At 38.2% G+C, this 20,980-nt stretch overlaps 1 protein-coding gene and 1 pseudogene across 1 annotated transcript in view; both read left to right on the forward strand.

Moving 5' to 3' along the window:
- The window catches only part of OSBPL6 (oxysterol binding protein like 6), a 182,973-nt gene that overhangs the window by 19,736 nt on the left and 142,257 nt on the right, over positions 1-20,980 (forward strand). The gene's annotated exons all lie outside the window — the stretch shown is intronic.
- LOC112470474 lies at positions 11,538-11,656 on the forward strand (annotated as a pseudogene).

Below are 20,980 nucleotides of genomic sequence, written 5' to 3' on the forward strand. Positions count from 1 at the left end.
TATGTCTTCAATTTAGTAATCTTTTCTTTGGTAATGTCTCAAATACTAATCCCATGCAGTGTATTTTTAATCTCAAACCTTGTGGTTTTCATCTGTGGAAGGCCTTTTGAAATATCTTCCATCTCTTTACTTAACTTTTGAACATACAGAATACAATTATAACTTTTAATGTTAATTCTAATATTGTTATCAGCTGAAGTAAGATTGATTGATCTCCTCATTATGAGTCAAATTTTTATGCTTCTTTGTGACCTGGTAATTTTTTTTATTAGATGCCAAATATTGTGAATTTTACTTTGTTGGGCACTGGATATTTTAAAATTCTTATAAATATTTTTGAGCTTTGTTCTGTGACGCAGTTAACTTACTTGGAAATAGATTCTTTAAGCCTTGTTTTAAGATTTGTTAGGTGGACCTAGAACGGTGCTTAATTTAGGGCTAATTAGTTCCCTGGACTGGGCAAGACCCTTTGTACTCTGCCGAGTGTCCCCTGAATCATGAAGTTTTCCAGTCTGGCAGAGGGAAGTGTGCAGTGTTCTGGATTCTGTGTGAGTGAGGGCATTGAACTGTAATCGCTAATCCTTTCTGGTGGTTCTTTCTCCAGCCGCTTTAGTTTCCTTACACCCATGAGCAGGAGGAGTCAGCTGAATTCTTGAAGGCAACTCTCTGCACATCTCTAGAATTCTCTCTGTCTGAAGCTCTCATTTCCTTTGCATTATAGCTGCCTCGGTCATCTTGGATTCTCAGCTCAGTCCGTCTGCTGGTCCCTGCCTGGCTTTCCCCTCCTATGCCACTGCTGGAAACTCAGGGACGTGAGCTGGTACAATCTTAAGACTCACCTCACTTTCCCACCTTTCAGAGATAACTGTTTTTGTTGCCTGATACTGTCTTGAAAATCATTTCTTCATGTGTTTTGTCCATTTTTTGGTTGTTTCAGATAGGAAAGTAAATTTAGTCCTTGTTATTTCATCTTGGCCGGAAGTGGAAGTGCTCTAGGGATCTGTTGAAAGTGAGAAGGCAGACAGAGGAGTGAAAAAGAGACCTGAAAGGTTGCAGTAAAAGTTTCCATAGTCAATGTGGTGAATGGGAAAGCCTAGCTGAAGGGTAAGAGTTTCTCCAGTAATATTCAGAGCAGCTAACTGAGTGAGTTGACTGGTGGTTTTATTGATTAATTGTTCTTTTTTTGGCTGTTACTTGTTCGTTTATTTGTTTGTTTTGTTTTGTGCCTACTCTGTGCCTGGGTCTTGAAAATATTATTTTTTGTCCCCACACTAGGCCCCAAAAGTGTTTTATTGATAATCCTCCAACCTCTACCTTAATTTCCCTCCCCCACCCTTAACCCCAGCCCTTCTTGATATCACAGATGAGAAAAATTGAAATGTCCCATGACTGCCAAAGTCCTACAGCTTGCAAATTGTATAATCAGATTTCAAACCCAGTTACCTGTAGTTTCAAAACCAATTGGTCCATACTACTTTCTTCTTGCCAAGATTGAGATTTGTGTTGAGTCAGTGACTGGGGAATTGAGAGTGCTAAAAAGGGAGAGGTTGAAATGACAGCTCATAATTAATTAGACCAGGAAAGGAGGGAGTCAAAGATGGAGGCCAATGAATTTTAGAAGAAAAAATGTTTCAGAGGCCTTAAGGTCTCTACGATGTTAACAGTGGCTATAATGGCCTTAAAAGAAACAAAGGAGTGTGGAGTTAGCCCCAGATGATGACAGCGAAAGTGACGTGGGAGAAAGAAGTCCCCAGAATTCACCTGATCTTCTAATTAATCCTGGATCTCTAATAACAGTTCCAGTTTGATTGTAGATCTGAGAAAAGTAAAACAAATAAGATAGGAAAAAAAATAAGCTAAGATTTTTAAACAAGAAGTGTAGAGTGCTCATCAGAAAGGAAAACATTGATAAAATAGTATTAAAGTTCTTTTCATCAAAAACAGTGGCAGAGAGCAAAAAAGCAAGCAGTGGTCTAGGAGAAGTTATTTCTAATACACAGATCCAAGTCATTTTTAGGTCATTTGTGGGAAAAATGAGAAGTTAACATGTACTCACTTATTTAAATACCAAAGTGTTTTATTCTTTCTATCTGAAATTCATTAACAAACATGATGGCTTTGTGTATTTCCAGAATTGTTTGTCTAATCCTCTTAAGGGCATAATGCCACTAAGCAGCACAGCTAAGTGTTTGATCACTTTTAATTAGAACTATCATTTGTCACACTTTAGGAGCATTTGGCTCTTGGCTATAGAAGTATCAAAGGTTAGGCAAAGAAGTATTAATTCTGCCGTCTTTCAAAGTTACATTTCAGACTAGTCACAGTTAAAACTAGTCACAGTTGAGTCAGTATGTAATCTTCAACTATTCAGGCCTCTTCAATATGCGGTTAATCAGCTTATGCATCAAATTTTCCACTAGTTTTTTCATTAATATATATAGAAGGCATGTGATTAAGATTTATCTTATTGGTTATTCTGAGAAAGTCAGCATCTAATTTTTTTCTTGTGTGAATTAGTAAAATGTTTTCCAATATGGAAATGAAACAAAAAAGGATCCTTCTTGGGTTCTCGTATGGATAAAAAGCTTTTGTATATTATGGCAACACAAAGGAAAGCAAGAACCCAGATTATGTAATATTGTGTGGTCAGGGATTGCGGAGTAAGAAATAGCAATGACACGGAGTCCACAAGCTGCATATAAAAATCAGTGTTGCTACTTGATAGTTTTCCTCTGTATACAGTAAACCATTAAAAAAAAAAAAAGAGTACAAAACCATAATGCCACAGTGTAACATACATGCTTAGCGATATTGTTATTCTTCCATTGATTTTCAGGGTGAGGAGAGAGAAAATCTGATTCATGTTGAAGCACTTACAAAAGGATTTAATTCAGTTACCAAAGGCTTTAGTAACCTCTTTACTAGCTCTTTCTTATGGGAGTTTTTTTTTTCTTTTTTTTTTTTAATGAGAAGGTGATATAACTGATGGGTTACAGGTGGTCCTGTGTGCATGCACTGGTGTGTGCAGGCACAGTGGGGTGGTATCTTAGTTTCCTGTGGCTGCTATAATAAATGACCACAGACTTGGTGGCTTAAAGCAACGCAGATTTATTCTCTCGTGGTTCTATAGGCCAAAAGTCCAAAATCAGTTTCTCTGGGCTGAAATCATGGGGTCAGCAGGGCCACTTTACCTCCAGAGGCCCTCGGGGAGAATCCATTCCTTGCCTCTTCCAGCTTCCAGACTGCCAGCATTCTTTCGTGTTCCTGGCTGAGGGCCACATCTCTCTAAATCTGTCTCATCTTTACATTGCTTTTCCTCTGTATCTGTCGTCTCCTTTTCTGCCTGTGACAAAACTCCCTCTGCCTCTCTCTTATAAGAGTACATGTAAATTGCATTTAGGGCCCACCCTGACAATCCAGGATAAGTACCTCTTTTCAATATCCTAACTTAATCATTTATATATTTTTGCCATATCAAGTAATATTCTTTCTTTGGCTATGTAAGGTGACATTTACAAGCTCTAGGGATTAGGAAATGAACATATCTTTAAGTGACTATTTTTCAGCCTGCCATAATTGGTTTTTCTGGCTGTGAGTACACTTGCCATCAGGAGATGCCTACAGAGGTACATAGTGAATATCTGGATGCCGTGAGTATGCAGGGAAAATCACCTGGAAGACCCCAGGTGTCCTAGGCTGAAGTTATTGCTCCTGGGTGTATCTGAGGAGGCAGAGAAATAGAAGAGAAGTGAGTATTTTGAAAGAATCTTGAGGGAAGGTATGAAATGTTCAGAGACCTTTCTAAAGCTAAATAGTAACTGGTTTGAGAAAATCTAACTTAAGAAGTAATGACTTCCTAACATTGAGAGTATTTTTTCCTTTTCAACTATTTGATGACTAACATATATTAACCAAATTATAGAGACTGAGTTTAGAGAATTTGTATGCCAATCTGATGATTAGCAAGGTTTTATTAGAAACGAGTCATTGTCTAACAGAATATTTCGCTGTTACTGCACATAGTTTGATCTTAAATCTGTTTTCTACTAACACACTTAAAAATGTGCAGGCTTTGTTCTACTTTTTACATTAATTAATTAATTTTATATTTATTATCTTTTATTTTTTATTTAAAAATAAAATGTATAATAACCCTAGGAGATCCATAACTTTTTTTTTTTATTTTTTAATTAAGTCTATTGGGATAATATTGGTTAATACAATTATATAATTTTCAGGTATACATTATAATTTGACATCTATATATTCTATTGTGTGAGGAGATCCACAACTATTATCCCTTCATTATAGATTCATCTTAAAGAAAATGAGGTACTGAGAAGTTAAATAACCTGCTCATGGTCACACAGTTAGTAATGAATTACCAGAATTTGAACTCAGACTCTGAACTCTTAACTGTATGGCAGGGGTTGGTAGGCTTTTTCTATAAAAGTCCAGATGGTAGTTATTGTAGGTTTTGCAGGCCGTAAAGTCTCAATCACAACTACTGAATTCTGCTGTTATACCATATAAAGCAACCATAGATAATCCATAAATGAATGGATGTGGCTGTGCTCCAGTAAAATTTTATTCACAAAACTAGGCAATGGGCCACGTTTGGCCCATGGTCCATAGTTTTTAGACTCTATTGTGCTGTACATACAAAGCTAATTTTTTGTTTATTGTTTTAATTTTGTATTTTCAAATAGCTTTAGACTTACAGAAAAGTGGCAGATGTACAACACAGAGTTCCTGGTCAACCTTCATCTGCTTCCCCGGATGTGAACATCTTACATAACCATAGCATATTTATGAAAACAACATTGGCATAATAATATTAACTTACTGTTAACTAAACTGTAGTCTTTATTATTTGAATTTCACCATTTTTTTAACGCAGTCCTTTTTCTCAAGAGTCCAATCCAAGATCATCTCACATTTCATTTAGTTATTATGCCTCCTTAGTCTTCTCTCATCTTTGCTTACCTCTCATGACCTTGACACTTTTGAAGAATGCTACTCAGATGTTTTGTAGGATGCCCTTCAATTAAGGATGGCTTGATGTTTTCTGATGATTATAATGAGGTTATGAATGTTTGGCAAGAATACCAAAGAAGTGACGTTATGCCTTTTTCCAAGCATCATACCAGGAGGTGTGTGAGGTCAGCATGTCTTACTATAGGTGATGCTAACTTCGGTCACTGGATTAAAGTGGTGTCTGCTGGTTTTCTCCACTATGAAGTTACTATTTTGCCCTTTGTAATTAGTAAGTAGCTTGGGAGACATAGTTTGAGAGTATGCATGTACCCTTTTATCCTTAACCTTTTGCACACTAATTTTAGTGTCCATCAGTGGATCTTGACTGTAACAATTATTACTGGGGTGTTTTCTTAATGGTGACATGAAATTTCTCTCTTTTATTTTTATTAATTGAATTCTTCTATGAGAAAGAGCTGTCCCTTCTCCTTCGTTTAAGCATTTATGTCAATATGGACTCATGGATATTTAATTGATCACATAGATTATAATTCAATTCTAACATTATTTACTTTGTTGCTCAAATTGTTGAAACTTTGGCCACTGGGAGCTCTTTTCTTTTTTGAGCGCTTTCTTATAGTTTAACAAACAATAACTTACTAGTTCTCCACTATCCTGAAACCACTTTGACCCCCTTTAATTATTTTGATACCGCCGTATTGCTAAATTAAATATTTATATCACTAATTTATTATTTTTAGTTGTAGGAATTACATATTAATTTCTTAGGATGGAACATTAGAATTAACTTATTTTCTGATGCCTTTTCTCCACTACCAACTTAAACTTACCCTTTCCATCATCCATCATCTCAGTGTGGTTATATTTTGTTTAGATCGGTGTTCAGTGTTTGTATTACTGTGACTATGAAAACACTCTTCATGACTGAGCCATGGAGTGAACCATGATTACTTTTCTCCTGCAATTTTTTTGCTCTCCTTTAGTTGGTAATTGTCTTTTTGTGTGGTTTGGTTAGTTTTCTATGTATTTAACCCCAGATCTTCATCAATTGTCTGATTCTTTCCTACTCATATTGTGATTCTTGGCCCAGCATGTTTGGCATAACCTGGAAGCAGATTAGAAATGCAGAAACTCAGGGCCTCCCCAGCCGTCTACATCAGAATCTTCATTTTAACAAGATCGTAAGTGATTCGTAAGCACATTTAAGCATTAAGAAACCTGATATAAATTTCCTCTAAAGATATTCGTTCACGTCCCCGGAGCCTCTGGCTCTTACCTCTCTCAGCGAGTTGCCCTCTGTGCTCGGGGCACATCTGTCGTCCTGGTTCTCCTTTAATGTCATCCAGGGGCTCCCCTGCATCTCTATCTCTGTCTCTACCTCTCTATCTCTCTCTATCAGCCCTCCCTCCCTCTCTTCCTTCTTTTTTTTCTTTTCTCTTCCGAAAGATTTAATAGGTAAAATATGAGGAACTATTTCAACAATAGGAAGATAGTTAAATCTGTTGCTAAAATGATACAAGTTTCTTAATTGTATTGTGCAAATATATACTTTTAGTAAATTTGTCTGCTTGTTTTTTACCTCTGACAGAGTTATGTTAAAATCTCCCACTGTAATTCTGAATGAGTCACTTTCTCCTAGTTCTATCAATTTTTGCTTTATAAATTTTAAAATGATATTAATTGGGTACATATAATTTATGATTGAGCTATCTTCTTAGTGTATTGACCTCTCAATACGAAATATTTTTTAAAAATCTCTATTAATGATTTTGCCTTAAAATTTATTTTGTATATTACTGTAGCTAAGCAATCTTTCCTTATCCAGGCTTTTACTTTTAATCTTTCTACATTTAAATTGTGTCTCTTGTGGGTAGCGGAAAGGTAGGTTTCTTTTTTAGTTTAAAAATCTTTGTTAGTTTGAATATTTAATCTACTTATATTTTAGGTGATTACTGATATATTTGGGATTAGATTGATCTTTTTTCTCCTCTGTCTATCCTCCTTTGCATTAATCCAATATTTTAAAATTCTATTTCTCCCTTCCTCTGTTTCGTTTTAATGTAGCACATCCTTCATTAGCTTCCTGAGGCAAAGTTTTTGTCTATAAATATTTTTACACTATTCTCATTCTCGATTAATGGTTTGGGCATAAAATCCTAGGTTGAAAATCATTTTTCTTCAGAACATTAGTCCATTTTCCCATAACTTCCAGTGTTTGTGTTAAAAGGACCACAAAATCTCATTCCTTGAGTCTAATTCAAGTTTGCTTTCTATCTGGTAGCTAGTAATGTGTTCTCTTTTTAAGCCCATTTTTTTCTGGGTAATTGATGGGCCAGTTCAGTCTGGAAAATTCAGGTCCCTAAGATCCGAAACATCCTCTTTAGTTTTATTGACAATTTCTCCCTTCACTTTATTCTTTTTCTAGAATTCTTTTTGAGTATTGACTGGTTCTCTGATTTTCTTTTATTTCTTCATTTTTAATCATCTTGCCCTACTTTCTGGGAGATTTCCTCAGCCTTATTTTCTAGCCCTTCTCTTGAGTTTTTCATGTCTGAATTTTTTTTAAAAGCATTTCTTTCTTGTTTTATGGATATGTTTTCTCTTACCCTTCTAAGGATATAACTGTTTTCTGTTTCCTGACCAACCTTTGTTTCCTCCGTGTTGCTTTCCTCACATTTGTTTGTTTTGGTCTGTCTTTCATGTTAGAGCTCTTCTTTAGATATCTGGTGATCCTTGATTATTTGCTCCTATATAAGAGCAAATCCCCAGGCAACTGATCTGAAAGATCCCAGCCCTCAAGTGGGGCTCCTCAACTAAGGGCTTCACAGACAGAGCCAGTTCCAGGAGGAAGCCTGCCCTCACTCCCACAGTGATACCTTTGGATTTGCCCTGTCAGTCAGGGCAGATTTCACAGAGAACAATCTCCCAAGCTTCTGCCTGAAGACTATAGGCCAGACTGCCATTTTTCTTACCTAGTGAATAATTTAAAGGCTTTTTAAGACATATTTTAACCTTTTTCCTCTTTTGTCCCTTTTCACGTTATTGCTGTATATCTTCTGAAAAATAAAACCGTATTAAAAATAAAAGCTGTAAGTAAATTAAAAAATAAAACCAGTCAACAAAGACTTTCAAACTTACCTTCCTCTGCAGTTAGGACAGACTAGAATTTTACTATTAGGTGATTCAGCCTAAGGATATCATTTGATTACAGCATGATGGCTTTTCAAGTTCGGATATCAATTTTGGAAGACTAATGTAGACACAGTATGCCTTATGTACACTGGACATATAAAGAACCATTCTCTCTCCTGTGATGGAGCAGAGGCTAGGGCAAGGCCTAGAGTGAAGGCAGTCATCTGGAGCCAAGCTACTAAATCTAAATGTGGTGTGGCTACATGAATAGACCAAGGTACAAAGCCACGGAGGTCCTGAACCACTAGTCCATCCTAGGAAGGCTGGGCAGAGGAACTGCCTGTTTACAAGTGGAGGAGTGGCTGCATAGCTTTTGATGTAGTTTCAGAGGCTTTGGGTAACAGTATGTCCTGAAACCTCAAAGGCCTTCCGTCTTTGGTTGATGTCTGACCTTTCAGGTCATCCCTGATCCCAGAAACACCTCTCTTCTCAGGACTATCAGAACATGGTTGCTTCTAGCACTTGCTGCTTACTTCCTAACCACAACCTGATGTCATTTTGGTATGGAATCTCTAACCCTCCTTCTTTGTACAGCCCTGCCCTGCCAAGCATGAATCTTTGCCTTACTCCACTCTGAAGTACCCCCTACATTCTCATATTTGGATTTGGGTCTGTCATGTCCTAGCCACTGGCTTCGACTTCCAACTGCTGCCTCATCATCATTTCTCCTCCGTCCAGATTTCCAGCTTGGAGCCAGTTGAGTCCTTTTCTCACTGCTGGGAGGAAGAGCATCTTTGTCTATTCTGGTACTGCTACTGAGGAAAGATACGTCCTTGGAATACTAAATTGTGCCAGTGTATTCTTCACAAAAGCATTGTTATAAATGATGTTTAGGAACTCTAGTTAGACTCTATTATGGTTTAGTGTGTGGCCTGGGCTCCACCATTTATAACACCATTTTTAAGAAAAAAATGTGTTTCAAGTTTCAAGTAATAGACTTGAAAAACCGTTTTTGGGCACAAGTCCCATTGATAAGTTAAGTTGGGGGCTCCCTTGTAACAACACACAAAGGAGGAAAAATGTCATCAAATATTCATTGAGTTCCTCCTTGTGCACCATGCTGTTGTGACTGCTAGATCCATGGGCCTCTGCTGGGTCTGTTTCTATAAGCTATAATAAGACCACCTTACAAATTGCTCTCTGAACCTCAGCACACTGTAGAGCTTTATCTGACATATCTTGTGTTGTACTAATGGGGAGGATTAAGGCACTAAGCATTCCTAGTGTGAGAAAGTGCAATTTTAATTTAAATGTGCCCTTTCCTGAAGCCTAAATTCTTTTAGTCACTGAGCCTGCACTAATTTGTGTGATTCTTTTGGGGGCTGGGGTGCTCTTCTTAAAGCTTTTTAAATTAGTACTTCCTATCGGTTCAGTGTTTTCTTTCAAGTGAGGCACTCTTAGAATAATGTGACACATAGCGATTTTCAAAAGATTAAAGCAATCTGTTCTAATGTGAGCCTTACAACTAATTGCCTGAACTAATTATACATAAAGGGCCAAGCCATTAGTGTTAATAAGAAGTGACTTCAGAAAGTACAGTTTGACCTAAACTGAATAACTGTTGCAAACAGTAATCAGTGAGGTGGTATTCACTGTATAAAACACACTAGCTGGAAATTATTCATGTCTGTTAAAATTGTTTTTTTCCTAAGTTGTTACCCTTGCAAGTTAGTTATTTCCTTTTCAGTGAAAATGTGCACCCTTTTGAACATGGAGCCTGACCCAGCTCATGGAAAAGTATTGTGTATAAATGAATGTGCACTCTATGAACATGCGGCTTCTTGATTGCTGCTCTTCAGGCTCACTTCCGCCCCCTTCAAATGCCAGTGCTCCCAGAGTCATCTTCTCACTTTGTACTCCTTTCCTGTTTGACCTCGTCAAGTTCTGACTATGCTAGTAAATCTACATTTATTCATGTGGACCACATATCTTCTAAATTCCAGATGTACATTTCCATGTGGATATCTTACAGGAATTGCAAACTTGTGCTTCCTCAAAGCAGAACCGTGATCTTGCCTCCCGAATCTGCCCTCTTCCACGTGCTGTGGCTCCTCAGTTCGGGAAATTGTCCAGTGTAACTCTATGTCCTGTCGATTCTTTTCCAACCATTTCTCTCCATCTCAATCACCCTGCCCTTCTTCATGCCCCCATTGTTTCCTTCCCAGACTGTAGCAAAAGCCTCATTAACCGTTCTCCCCAAATCTAGCTTGCCGCCTTCCAAATTATACACAGCCGCTAGAAGTCATAAAGCACAGATATCTGATCATGTCACTATCTGCCCTAAATAGTGCAGTGATTATCCACTGCTGAAGATCACCATTTTCATTAGTGTGGCCATTTGATCTCTTCATCTCTAATTTACAACAGCTCAAACTCGCTGGCCATCCAGGTGCTTGAATTTATCTAGTCCCTTCCCTGCATAGGGCCTTTGTACAGATATTTCCTTGGGCCTGAAATGCTCTTCCTCTTATGCGCTGCCTGGCTACTGCCTACTCCTAGTCTCAGTTTCAGTATCATTCCTCAGTGACATTTCCAAAAGCCCTCCACTTGGTTAGATTCTCCTACTAAATATGCCAGCAGCATCCTGTACTTCCTAGCACTTATCATAATTATAATTAAATGAGTATTTGTGTAATTACTGTTTTGATGCCTGATTCTTCTACTAGCCTGTAAACTCCCTGAGAGCAAGGACCATGCCTGTCTGGCTCACTATTCTTTTCCCAGCGCCTTTCATAATACGTATTTGCCAAATGAATGCATAATGAATTCAGTTGGAATGAAGCCATGGCATATGTTATGTGTATTTGTACTTATGTTTGAATATGGGGTATCTGATAGAGACATCCATCAGGACTTGAACACTTCCCACTCCATAATGAAGCAATACTGTGAAAGCCTTATTTAGATCTTATTAACTGTTCAGCTGTTGCATCCTTTCCCCCACTTTATTCTGGAGATAGACTATACCCGTCAAGGTTCTACCAGAGAAACAGAATTAGCAGGAGAGAAAAGATTTATGCGAGAATCAGCTAATATGATTGAGAAGGCTGGCTAGATAAGTATGAAATCTGTAAGCTAGGAGGTCAGGAAAGGCAGGCAGGTTGGCACTCTTGGGCAAAAGGCAGGTGGCCTTTCAACTGATCGAATCATGCCCATCCAGATTATATAGGATAATCTCCCTTACTTAAAGTGAACTAATTATGGACTTTAATTACGTCCACAAAATACCTTCATAGCAACACGTAGATTAGTGTTTGAATAACCAGAGACTGTAGCCTGTAGCCAAATCCACACATAAAGTTGACCATGAAATAAACTTTGGATGCAAAACACCAGTTTAAAAATTAGTCTATGGCCATACCACCCTGAATGTGCTTGATCTCATCTGATCTTGGAAGCTAAGCAGGGTCAGGCCAGGTTAGTACTTGGATGGGAGACCACCTAGGAATACTAGGTGCTGTAGGGGTTAAAAAAAAAATTAACCATTAAAAAAAAAACTTGGTACTTTTGGGATTGAGGATGATAATTAAATATTTCATTCAGTGAGCTTCTTGTTAGCTATGGAAATTTTTTATTAGAAATTATTTATTAGAGCAGCAAACATTTACTGTGCACAGGGCTGGGCAATGGAGATACAAGCTGAAGCAGAATACCACCTTAGAGGCCTTGCAGGGGATTTAGGTAGACAAATAAGTAAACAAATCATTATAGGCCTAGAGTTCAGCGGATTGGAGAATAGAATGTGAGAGAGATGTGGTTTGGTGCCAGAGTGTGAAGTGCCCTGAGTGCCAAGTTTGAGGGTCCAGCTTTATTCTGCAAGGAGAGGGGAGGTCCTCTGCTGAGGAGGGAGGGCCACATTCATATCATTTAGGAAGAGGAATCTGGCAAGGAAGGAGAACTGAAGGAAGGAGAGAGTGTTAACGGCAGGAGTCTAAACTAGAGGCTGGATTAACACTAGCAGAGTGTTTCATTTGAGTGAGGGAGGGGGAAAATTTGAAGGTGACTTTGAGGTTTATTGCTTGAAAGATGAGGACTGTGACAAGACTAGTAATAGAAGAGGGTGGGACCAGAGGAGGAGTGGATATTTAGTGCTGGGGCAGGTAAAAGGACAAAGGGTAACGATTGACACTTACTGAGCATCTATACTGGGCCTGGTGTGTTACACATGTTATCTCATGTTGGTTGAGAAGCCAGTGTAACTTCTAGCCTGTATGAGTTCACCTAAGGAGTGTCTTGAACCACAGTTCAAGAGCAGTTAGAAGAAAAGGCTTGGTGTTGACGATTCCTTTTCATAATGGATAATATAGGTACTCCAGTTTGAAAATTACTGACAGTTGATTCTAAGAGGAGGTCTGTTTATAATTAAAGATGAATGTCCATTAACAGATATTTGGAAAGAAAAAGCTGACATTCCTGAATGATTTCTGTGTTACAACTCCCGAAGCAAATTGTAAAAGCAGTTTTTTGACCTTGAACATTCCTCTTGGTACCTGAAATTGTATTCACTAAATCTGCCTTCTAAAAAGGCAGGTGCAAGGGACTCTCTCCAATCAAGTCTGGAAAATTTGGAGGATCAAAATAAATAATGATCATAAGCCATTCAATGAAATAAGATTCAATGAATCTATGTTGATAAATAAATAAATGGGAATGGGGGAGGGAAAGCTCTTTCTTGCAGGAGAATGCCAACCAATAAATGTAGAAGGAAGGTAGAAAATAGAAAAATCACCATTTGGCAAACATCACAGTAATGATTGATGAAGACAGGAGTTGTCAAAGGGTGGGTGGAGGTTTGCTAAAAAACAAGATGGCATAGGCTCATAGTATTTTTCCACAGAATACTCATTAATTGCAAAGATGATGATTACTTTATGGTGAAGACTGGCAGACACAACTTTGTGCAGGTGATCAGTTAACACCATCATTGATGGGATGATCTGACATCTTGTGCCTCCAGCTGTGATGCACAGAGAAGAGCACAGCACCATTTTGGGAATGCTATTGCCAGGAATACATGGCCTGAGCCTTGTCATGAAGAAACATCAGATAAACCAGAATTGAGGGTTACTCAGGTCATCTTGGTGAATAAAACGTTTTGACTCCTTAAAATTGATGAGAGAAACAGGGAAAGATGAAAAAATTGTTGCAGATTGAAGGAGACTTATGGTTGTTGTGTAAGACAGTGGCCTTTGGGAAATACAGACTGGAATATACTGGACCGAAGGAGTCTTATGTCGACGATTTACTCTCAAATGGTTCAGAAAAATACTGAAGACTAAACAATTGGGTATCTAGGCAAAGGGGAAACAGGAGTTCGTACTGTTCCTGGAATCAGTTTTGGTAAGCTTCAAATTATTTTAAAATGGATTTTTTTTTTAAAGCTATGCAATTAAAGAATGGACCTAAGAATTATTTGAGACTGAAGGAGACTGAGAGATATAGCAAATACAATGAGTGATATGGATTGGATTTTGCTATAAAGGAAATCATTGGGATGGATAGTTGCAAAATTTCAAGAAGATGAAGGAGATATGAGTGTTTGCTGTACTGTTCCAACGGTTTTAAATTTGAAATTGTTTCGAAGTATTTTTTAAAGTGCAAGTATATTTCTGAAATTCATATTAACTTTAATTTTCATTTTCTTTGATCAGAGTAGGACAGAATCTGTTACTGCCGTAAGAGGCCAACCAGACTGTGCTCTTAAGAGGAAGACTGAATGATTTTAAAAGATTTTAAGAGTAGGAAACACCTAAGTGATGTATCTGTAAGTCAGCCTCTAGATTCTTTGCCCTCCAATGTAAATTCAGGGGAACAGTTTCTGCCTGGCCTGTCTTACAGAGTGCATCCTTCTTTGGGCAAAATGAGACAAATACGTAAACAAAATTTTTTTTAAAAAGAGAGAATGCTAATTAAATGCAAGCTATTATTGACCAGATGGTGCATAGGGATGTGGGATCTTCTAGTATCTTAATACCATTAATAGAAGTATTTTGTTTTGATAATGGAAATGCCTTTTTCTTTCTCCCCTCCCCCTCTCCCGCCCTTTTTTTCTTTTGTTCCTGGGTTATCTCTATACCTACCTGGTGTCTCCCCCTTTTCCATGCTTCTCTTTCAACTTCTTCCTCTTTTAGTGACTTTTCTTTCCTTTGTGTTCCATTCCCCCCCTCCCCTTTTATCAGACCTTATTTTTTGCCCTCTTGCAGAGTCTTTGCTTTTATCCCCATTTTATAGAATTGGAAAGTGAAGCACAGATGCTGAACGACTTGCCCCAAATCAAAAAATGGTAACTGGCAAAGCCAAGCTTCAAAATCTAAAGCGAATTTCAAAACCAATGGTGCCTCAAACCTACTATACAGCCCGAGAGTATCAGTTCCTTAACAGTTGGGTTCTACAGGTAGTGCTTTAGGGACCAAGGGTGACATTTAGATGACTATCAATAAGGAGCCAGGGATAGAGAGTTTTTCATCACTTATTACATTAGCAGTGGGGAGAGGGGAAGCGGAATTATATGTTAGTATGTGAATGGCTGCTTCTCGGCAAGTAATTATTTATAATCAGTGCATGTTGCTCCTGAAAGCCATCAGACCCCTTTCCGGCAAGATTCTCCTTTTGGAGTGTAACAGGAACTAATTACGTGCCGTTAAATCCAAGACCCATTTCATGTTCAGAGCTTCCAGTGGTAAACCTCACATGTCAGAAGCAATTAGAGATATTGTGACATGTCATCTTCAGTATGCTCAACTGTAGACAACAAATCCTAGCAGATTAATCGTTTTAAATATCCGCCTCTACCATCACCCCAGTGCCATCCGAGCAATGCCATTTCAAGGGAACAAATTCAGGTCATTCTCTTAACTCATATTCTGGAGATTTCAGAATTGTGAGAATGTAGTTTTTTTGAAAGTTTTCCGATTTTGAATGCTTAGGAAAGGGGCTAGAGATACTGAGAGAGGAGGAAGTCATGCACTGTGGTCTCCAAGCTGATCATGGGGATTCTGCTCCCACACAGTTCCGATGGAATAACTGCTGTGGGCCAGTGGCACCTGGGTGTACCCATAACCAAAGCCAAGATGTGAAAACAGGTTTGGCCGAAGTTTGAGAAACCAAATTCCGATGTGCTAATTGGCTCCCTTACATTAATGGGAAGTGTATCTTCCACATTTTTATTTTTTGTAAGTTGAAAAATGAGTGAACTTCTAATTGGAATTTGAAAACTTTTTTTATAAAATCTGTCTCATAGATACACATCCTTATTCTATTTTGTAGAGAAAAATGCAGAAATTAAGATGTATTTTTCTTTTGGAAATAGAATATGTTCCAAAAGTGTCATCAGTTGAGTCATATATATATAGCCTACTCTCATTTGTGGTTCTGCTTATATTGCTGACACTATGGTGATCTGAAGTGGGATTGTCTTGTCGATTTTGGATTTTTAGCATGTTGCCAAGACACTGCATGGGAAAATGCAGTAACAGGCTATTGCTGGAGTGTGGCTGAGCAGTGGAAGTATCTGTAAAAAATTGCCCTCATGGGATAACTGCACTGTGTCCATTAAGCCAGGATCTGCCCCAGAATGCTGGCTCTGTTATGGGCGTAGCTCGGAGATAATTGACCTGTCAGCCCACTGAGCCCGCTCAAGGACTCTTTGTGGTAAAGAACCTCTTCGTTTTCTCCTTTGTTCTGGGGCTTGGCTATTTCAGCTAGACTATTCATGTAAACTGTAAATTCTAAGCAATGCAAAACAGTGTCCAGAAGTCCAGATTGTGCACAACTTGGAGATAGCTACTTCGCATATGCCTTAAGAATAGAGAGAGAGAAAAGAAAAAAGAAAGAAAGAAGAAATATAAATATGACTAAAAATAATTTGGGAGGCATTGGTTAAATATGAGTGGACATGGGGTTGTCAGTTACTTTAGTGTAGGGTAAAAACACTGGGACACACATGATAAACATGCAAACTGCTTGAGGGATGCATTGTAAAGTAAATATACTGCCTTTAATAGTGTCTTTATTGAGTGAAACAGAAGGAAAGCACCTTGCAATAAGTGTAGATGAAGCTATGAGCATGATTTGGGGCGAAATGTAAATTAAATTCTAAGATATTTTGGTCTTAAACCTATTTGTTGGGGTGTGTGTGTGTGTGTGTGTGTGTGTGTGTGTGTGTGTGTGTGTACATGTGATAAATAAGTTTTCAAGAAATAAACTTTCCCAAGAAATAAACTTCTAAATATCTCCACAATTATATTAGCCTATCTTCAGATTAAGGATAAAAGTTAGCACTGTCCATTAGTCAATACATTCTATTTTTACAGAGATGTTGATTGAGTTTGCAAAGATGTGGCTTTGATTAGTGAGTGATACTCACAGGATAGTTGATCCAGCCAGCTATAATTTTTTGGGGTGAGAAGGGAGGCGTTTTCACAATTAAAGGTACGCAAGTAGTAAGCTTTAGATACTTTTACTTGGCAAAACAGGTCTAAGTGCATGGTTTTGCTTTCCTGAGCCCAGATCAGAGCTGTAAAGTTACCACTTACACGCCAAGCATTTAAATTGTCCACGCTGGAAAACCACCACCAGAGCTCTGTATTTGAAAGAGCACATACTCTCAGATCCTGTGTTCTCTGTCGCATTGTTGGCCACTCTCTCTCTTTTTCTATGATACACGTTGGGAATAAAAGGGAAGGAGGGACAGCATCTGCTAAAGAAATCACCCTATGGAGACTGTAACCAGTGATGGTTTTCAGTACGTTCCCTTTCAACTCCGGGAAGTTCTGATTCTGTGGTTATGCTAGGGATCGACCTTAGGCTGCATGCAGTTTCCCTGATAACTGGCCTTCCTTCCAGGAACTGATGCTGGTGATGTCGTTTTAATCTCTTGTCCATCCATCTACCTTAAATCCATAGATGTTTAAGGACCTTCTACATTCTAATTTATAGAGACTCAAATTTTGCAGAGAGATTTAATAATCTTGAATCTAAAAGCAAAAGTTTGCTGAAAAAATGAAACAGTATTAGAATGCATGAAAGTTAATTACACTTCCTTTTAACATTTCAAAACTAAATGCTATTAAGGGAAGTGGTATGTTTTCATGGCACACACAAAAAAATTAAGATAGAACTTCCCTCAAGAAATAAAAATCACCCATAACCCCACCATCCAGAAATAAACATTTAGTGTTAAGTACCCATACTTATATTTCTATAAATCATTTATATTTTATAAAAATGGACACATGCTACTTTATAAACCTTTCCCTTTCCTTACCTCTTGCCCAAACCAGAGAAAATATTTGAACCACTTTGCAATATTGGTGACTTTATATTTATATCATCCTTTAGAATGGCTGTGGAGATTTGCTGAACACATATATATTTTCTGACTTTTGCTATAATAAGCAGTATTGTGATGAGCATCTTTGCACACATGATTGGACACTTGCTTGATTATATACTTAAGATAAACTTAAATGTAGAATTTATTAAATCAAAGCGGAATGTATGTCAAAGGCTTGGGAGACTTGTTACTTTCTCCAAATTTTATTCTAATTCTTTATTAATCTGTTATGTGAAAGTGGTTTCTCATCGTTTTCAATTGCATCTTTGTTTTTCAGGCTGAGCATTTTTCTGTCTTGTGTTGGTCATTTGAATTTTGTGGTAAATTGGCTAGCTTGTGTTCTTTTCCCATTTCTCTACAGAAAGGTTTATTCCTGTTTGCACTTATTGTTTGGGGAGAGTGCTTCATGTCTTAGGGACATGATTTTCTTCTCAACATTGTAGGTATTTCCCCCACTAGATGGAATTTTGAGATTTATTCAAATGTAACATTAATTTAGTGGGTATGGATGGGCTTGTTTTTCCAATATTGTGTCTTACTATTTGAGAATAATTTTTTAAACTCTTCTGATCTAAGGAAAGTTTAGAAAGGACATGGAGTGACTTTTCCAGGCCCTTCAGTTTATTGCCTTGCCTCGGGGTAGAACTGTTCCTTAATCATTTGAGAAAACTGAGTAGCTAAAGTATTTTCACCACCTAAGTGATTGGATTCCATCTGGTTCATTTTTAAAGTGTTCTTTTTAATGATTTTAGCACACTCACCTATTGTTATTCCTTTTCAAAGCTGATATCTTTGGCTCTTTGAAATAGTGTATTCATATGGGTTCTTATGGCTTTGGGAGTTTGACAATTTTATGATTATGCAAATGTTATTGAGCTCATCTTGATGGATGTTCTCTGAGCCCTTGGCTGGCTGCAAGGAGACTGTGCCTTTAATTGTCACAGGATTGGCTAGTGTGACCTTCACATCAGGCTTCGTAAAACATGCTTGCCAGTCATTGTAGGACAATTTGGAGCGGTTGCCTGGGCAACCTCACTTGCTTCTAATCAAATACCCCAAGGATAACCCAAGTCCCAATGGGAATGCCACAGCTGAAGGGAGGAACTCTATCGTTAGAGTGGCATTGGAAGTACATTTGTCGGTTTAGGACACTTTGCTAGTGTTGAGGGTAGGGGAGGTTACGCCATGATGTGATAACAGCTCAAGGAAGGAGGAGAATGAAGGGATGGGGAATCAAGAACGGGGATAGAAGAGAGGCAGGAAGGAAGGAGATTGCATTGAGGTCAATGGTAGAGATCACAATAAATAGGAGTAAATGGTTCATGCGTCAGAAAACACTGTAGCACAGAGCGAGCAGACAGGCACAAAGAATGAAAACTGAAGGGTTATGTTTTGAAAAAAATTCATGGTCAGAAAATGAATACTTTGGGAAGCAAAAAGAGTGGTGGAGATTTCTGAGAAGAATACAGTAAAAATATTTTTTCATTGAAACAGACTTGTCCATGTAATGTGTTTGATCAACTCTGCTTTAAGGAACTAACATGATTCTCTTCCTGAACTCTCTGTTATAGTCTGAGTAAATCATGATTGACTTTTCCGGAATCAGAATGACGCCTCTCAGAATCATAGAACACACTTTTACTTGTTACTTCCGTAAATCAGACCTGTTACAGATTTGAAACTAATGTAAAGTCAGGCTTTTTGTTTTTTTTGGTTTGTTTTATTTTGTTTTTTAAACAAAACACATCTCCTGTGCAGCAGGATGGTTATTATGACAGGTGGCAGTGTTTTAGCTGCTTGAATAAGCAGAATGTAGACTTGGGCAGAAAGGCATTATATTGCGCTGGGATGAAAACCTATCTGGGGATTTCAGTGAGCTGATCATTCTCTACCATAAAAGCTCTCAGTTAGGTGCTTAATCATCCTATTAGATTTTTAAAAATCTGTGACTTACTCCTGAAATATTCAGAACTCCCCCCTTTTGCAAATTTCAAACCAGGTATAGGAGAGATTTTACTGTAGTTAAAACTGGACTTCGAGCATTGATAAAATATGCTGTCCAAGGCAGTCACATAATAAATGTTGGACAGTGATGATATTGTCTAGGTTTCATGCCCATTGATAATATGAGCTTTACTTAGATATTTTCTAGAGATTGGATTTTGTAGTTCTGGAAAACCATGGTTTCAGACAGTCCCGGCAGGTAAGGGATGGCACATCCTAAAGGTGTAGCTGAGGAGTATTTAATGAGGGAATGATTTAATGAGAGAATGATTTAATGATTTAGCCCCCCCACCCCTACCCCTGGTGATGGCACAGCACCCTGGACTAGCAACAGTGGGAAGTGTGACCATCTTTAGGCCAGAAGGAACAGGGGCAGAAGCTTGTTCCTGGGACCCAGTGAATACTCTGGCATTGGAGCTTTAAGTATAGAAACAGCTGCAGCCTGGACAGAGGCAGGCAGGGAGATGGGGGTGAGTGTAAATACCTCGACTCTCCTCTCTCCTCTACCCTCCAGTTCTCGCTGGTGTCTTCTGTTAGCCAAATCCAGCTGGAAGCTAGAGTAAGGGATCTTGGGTGATACGGTCTATAGAGATCAACTTCCTGGAGCCCAGAGAAGGCAGAGAAGGTTGGATAATAGGTCTGGGATGGCGAGGGGCAAATGGAGAATAACCAGCACAGTGTGCAAATGTCCTTCTGTTCTCTACGGATCTCCTTGCCCTTTGGAAGCCTTTGGAAGAAGAGTTACATATAAAAGAATACCTATTGTAGGAGCTAGGTAGCAGAGCAGAGACGCTAATCAGTCTAATGATTTTCCCAGTTGGTTACTCTGTGCGTGTGCCCACTAAATCTAGTGCATATTCTATAATTGCTGTAATTTACATATGTGTCTCCCTCTCTAAACTTCAAGTCCTTTTGGTCATGAACTTCCTTTTATTTGACTTAGTCTCTCCAGCATCTAGCCTGGTGCCTGGCATGTAGTGAAACGTCTGTTTTGAGTAAATGATGAAATGACTGTCTCTAAGCCTCTTTCAGGATAAATTTTACTTTTATAGTGTATTTTCATAATGCAACATTTAATCCTCTTTCTCCAGTGCTGGGTCCTCTGCACTATTATTTTCCAGTGAAAAGTATGGAGGAGTCACAAATCTCAGCTCCCTTACTGGCTAAAGCTCAGGCACCATTTATGTTCTCTACAGTAGAGACACTTCTGCTCTCATTGTTAGCCATAAAGTAATAATTTCATTGAGCAACTCCTCTGTGACCAACATATTTACTGGTCCGTATATTAAGTATGAGACCAGTGCCCATGGAACATGTATGGGGTAAAGTCTAAAATTAATGGTGGTGCTAATCAAATACAACAGGTATACAGAGAAAGAGGGGTGAGAGATGTTGTGTTATAAAGTTGAATTTTAGCTTAAAAATATTTATAAGGTTAGAGTAAGGAGGAGG

This window comes from Pteropus alecto, unplaced genomic scaffold, assembly GCF_000325575.1.
Source record: "Pteropus alecto unplaced genomic scaffold, ASM32557v1 scaffold3, whole genome shotgun sequence".
NCBI lineage: Eukaryota > Metazoa > Chordata > Mammalia > Chiroptera > Pteropodidae > Pteropus > Pteropus alecto.